This window comes from Drosophila serrata, unplaced genomic scaffold (assembly GCF_035046125.1).
Source record: "Drosophila serrata isolate PLE 108 unplaced genomic scaffold, ASM3504612v1 contig_382, whole genome shotgun sequence".
NCBI lineage: Eukaryota > Metazoa > Arthropoda > Insecta > Diptera > Drosophilidae > Drosophila > Drosophila serrata.
In genome coordinates, this window is record NW_028257280.1 from 6,340,914 (window position 1) to 6,345,620 (window position 4,707).

A 4,707-nucleotide genomic window follows, 5' to 3' on the forward strand; every position below is an offset into this window, starting at 1 on the left:
CTTCTGACTGAAATTATGATACCCTGCAATGGTATAAAAGTATAAAGTCCCATGACTTAATAAAATTAACGATACAAATTCATTTTAATTGAATACAAAACATATTTAAGTAAGTCAAAATTGTTAGTTAATTTCGAGTATATGAATAAAACATTTATCTTTAATTTAATTTCTTTTTTAGCATATAATAAAATCGATAAAGTACCATATTTTTTACTGCAAAAAATCTTATGCATTCCCATGGTATCTCTTCGCTTCCCTATTTCCACCTGCACCCCCCTCTTAGGTGCTACACCTCACCTTGCCCCACAGAGGTAATATGTAGCATATGTTTTCGTAAGTTTTTTCTTGTATTTTGTTTAATGGCAGCTTAGATTACACGGGACTGCAGAATGGGCAGGTGGTGGGGTAAGGATTTGCGCATGTTGGCCGCAGCTTCCAAGGGGCTTCACTTCTCCTCTCCCTCTTGATCTCCTTGTAACTTATGTTTAAAATTGCTCTGTGATTTTCGTGGCGAAATTAATGTTAAATAAGCTTTTAGTTTATGTCCCGCCACAGCGTTGATCAATTTCTCAGTCACCTGGTCCGCACTCATCTTCCTTGCCTGTTTTTTTCAGGCTTCTTTTGCACCTTCTAAGCCTTGTTCCCCGGTCCGTTGTTAGTTGGCTTTCAGCCTTGTTTATGTGTAAATTATGCTTGTACACATTTTATCCACAATTGTGTATAAATTATAGACGAATTATTATGTTTGCTGTTTGGTTGTGGCGCAGCTTACATATTAATATAGCATCAAAATGCCGCCTTCAAAACATTTGAAATTCAAACGAAGGTAAAGTGGGGTTGGTTAAGGATTTGAGCTGGGAAAGGAAAGATATTATATAGAATTTCTTGTATTTGTAGTTTGATACAAGATTTCTTAGATGTACTATATAGTTAAAGTGCATTTTAGATATAAATAAGTAGTTGTTTTTTAATAAATCACACATAATCAACACATTTAAGGCATAAAATCCCTTTCAGTTTATTAGTTAAATGCAAAATTAATATATTTAATACAAAATAATTTTATTTTAAGCTCAGATATATATTTATTTTCTCTTATTTTTAAGACAAATATGCTCTGCAAATCTCCTTTGTAGGATAACCTAATGGACAGCTCTCCTTGGGGCTCTTGTTATTTTAGTTACGATATTCGCTTATAGCTTTTGGTGAGGGCGGAGCGGAATATATTTGGCTTTTAAAGAGTGCTTGGTTGCATTAGTTCCAATGGCAATTGCTGTGAACTGCATAAAAATGATTTGGCATGCAGTGGCAGAGCGAAGACAATCCAAAGACCCCCGAAAGGGCCTCAAGATACTGCTTAGTACACAGGAAAATAATATGTTAAATATGATAGAAAAATATTAGGAAAATTTAAAACCTAAGCAGCATTGTCTAGCTTACATATCTTATATAGAAAATACTTAAAAATATTACTTTGTATATTTTGTATTTGTCACTTTAAAACATTTACATGCAGTGCATGTTTTTGTGGTTTAAGAGCTTCAAGTTTCGCTTTGCAGGAAGTAACATAAATGGTTAGGGCCTGGGAAAGAGCGATAGAAGCAGGCCTCGATTCCTCGGGTATCCTTTTTGTTTTTTTTTTTTTTTGCTTTTGCTATCCGTGGTGTTATGCAAATACCTGGGGAGCATCATCGCCACCAGCATCAGCTTGTGGCAGCAACAGATTCAAGGCTCTAGCAAGGCTTGTGGCACCACCCTGTGTGCAGCACAATGGCTACCGTGCGCGTGCAACAGAACACGTACAAAACAGCAGCTGTTTAACATTTATTTGCCTATTTATTAATTTCATGTAACATTTTTTCCTAGGAAAAGTTCCACAATGCGAAATCAAAGCCAAAAGGCAACAAGCTCGACGCATTCTCTTGACGCCAGGCAGTCGCCACAGAGAGATAGGTTCGGTCTCGGTCTCGGTCTCGGATTCGGATTCGGGTCCGGGTTCAGTTCCAGGGTCTGCGCAATGTCCAAGCTCCTAGCTCCCAACTCCAGCTCCCAGCTCCAGCTCCAGCCGGGGCCAAGACAATAAGCCAAGAGCCCGAAGGGGAGACTTCGGGAGGGACTTACTTTGCCATACTTCTCCCACTATTTGACTCGGCCCTGCTCTCTGCTGCTGTTGTGGCTGCTGCAACTTTTGCTGCCACAAAAAGTGTCGTGACCCCCAGCCAAGGCATTGCATATGGCCGGGATTGTGGGAGGCTTTAAAGGCTCAGAAACTGAAAAAAAAAAACAAACAAACTCTGGAGGCTCAGCAGGATGGTGGAGATCCAAAGGGGAATAGTGGTACAAAAATTACATGTTGTTCCTGTTGAAATGTTTTGTTTTGTTTTGCACAGCATTCCCATTGTCGTCGACGTTTATTTATAAATTTCTTTGCGTTGTTTACCTTTTTGAAATACGCTTTCAAAAGGGAGTACCTTGATTAAGGTGATAGAGATATATATATATATATATAGAGTGATAGATGATATAATCAAATAATATATATATTAACACCAAAAATAGCAATATTTAAATTTAAAAGAGGATCCCTAATAAATGATTTCATTATATACTTAAGAACTACTTATTTTTTAGTAAAACAAATAATAAATTAATATAAAAGGTGTGTCAAGGATTCAATAAGTTTTAAATAAATAAGATAGCATCAGTCATTCCTCATTACTTCCATCAAAAATATTATTTTGAATATAAACTTAGGGGAAAGGGTACTTCAAATTCAATAATATATAACTTCAGCCATGACCATGGCTCTTTTATGTGATTTTTGCCTTTTGGCTAATATTAAAAGGCTTAAAGGAAATATGTAACAGTCCTCGTGCTCCTGCTCCTGCTCCTGCAGCCTCGGCCAGGAGTCGTCTCTGCCCCGGTCGTTGTCGCTTACATAAGCATCTCTTCTGGCTAGGACAAAGGAAATGCAAAAATGCCAAAAATCGCACAACTCAAAAAAATCGTAAAAAAACAAAAACAGAAAACAAAAAACCAAAAAAAAATAAGGCAAACAAAAAACGCAAAAGCGAGTAACTTGCACACAAAACGATTCTGGCACCCATGAAGAGCACCGGTGACCGATGGATGGACCCGGGGCAGGGATCGGTTAAGGAGGATCATTGGAATCGGTCTGGGCGGGTGGCGATCGTGGCACATTTGCATACAATGAGGCCAGGACGGACACACATACAGCCTCAATCTCCAGCCGAATTCGAAGCTCCAACTACCAAAACCCAACCCGAGCTCCTTCCCCCAGCGCGTTATCTTGCGACTGTGACCTACACCAATATTTCTGAGAATGCTGCTGCTGTTGGCCGACGTCGTCGCCTGTAAGTGTGTCGTCGTCCAGTCCCAGGTCTCCATCTCCATCGAAAGACACAGACTTACATGGAGAAAAATGTAGGAAAATCCATAAAATATTACTCTTCAAATAAGAAAATTAAATCTATAAGAACTAACCCTCTTCCTAAGCTTAAAAAGTAAGTATCAACTAAAAGAGGCATAAAATCTCATCTAAGGAATTTCATTTTCATTCTATAAAGTATCTGAAATTTTTCGAAATTTTATTAATATTTTCTCTTAGTGCATTATTCGAATATCCACATAGCCAGTCAGTATCTCAGACGACCGACGACGAGGAGTCATTCAATCGCGCCAGCTGCGGCGTCTACATCGTCAGCGTTCCGTTCCGTTCAGTTAAGTTTTTTTTCTTCTCTCCTCACTTGGTTTTTTGTTTGCTTTGTTTTTTTTGGTTATTTTGTTGGCCATTCTACTTACAATATTTGTTGGATATCACCAAAAGATCTTGGCAACAGCAGCAGCAGCCGAAAAAAAAGGAGCCAGCCTCCTCCTCGAGTGGGTCTGTGTGTGAAATCCCACTGAAAGTCTGGCGTCTGTTCTGCGTCTTCGTTGGGGTTTCATCGGCGGGTCCGTCGTCACCATGAAGTGTACAACCACGTACTCATACTCATACCCATACTCATACTCGAACTCGGACTCATACTCATACTCGGATACTTGCATACTCGCATACTCGTACTTGCAGTTCGAAATTGAAAATGTCTATGAATGTCTCTAGGAGTGGGAGTGGCTCTTTGGGGGCTTGGATTTTTTCTGGGCGAAAGCGAAAGATTCGAATTCGGCGGCTGGTTCAGAGTGCAAGGCATTAATGGACCCCAAAAAGAAAATCATGACATTTTCCCAAACGCTTTTCCTCCTATTATGGTAATCGATTTTTGTCCTCTTGTGATCACTGATCGAATGGTAAATTGCTGAGATTTTTGGGGTTGTTTATGATATGTTCAGGGATTTGTTTCAAGTGAAGTTCATTAATAAGTAAATGGTACTTTAAATAAATTTAAATAAAATAGATAATACAAGCAGAATGCTGAGAATTTTTTTTTTTAATTCTTGTTGGTTGAAAGAATGAAATGGTTACTGGCTGCATTTCAAATTTCAATTGTTCTTTGAGCTTTGCATAAATATAAAAATATATACAACATGTATATTAATTTTAAATACTTTTATTTATATATATTGCCCATTTTTCTTCAGTAATTATTTTAATATACAGCTTCAAAAAGTATTTAAAATTTTCCCTTAACCCCAATTCCCTTTTCAAACCCAAAAACCTTTACCCTTTGAATTAAACACTTCAAG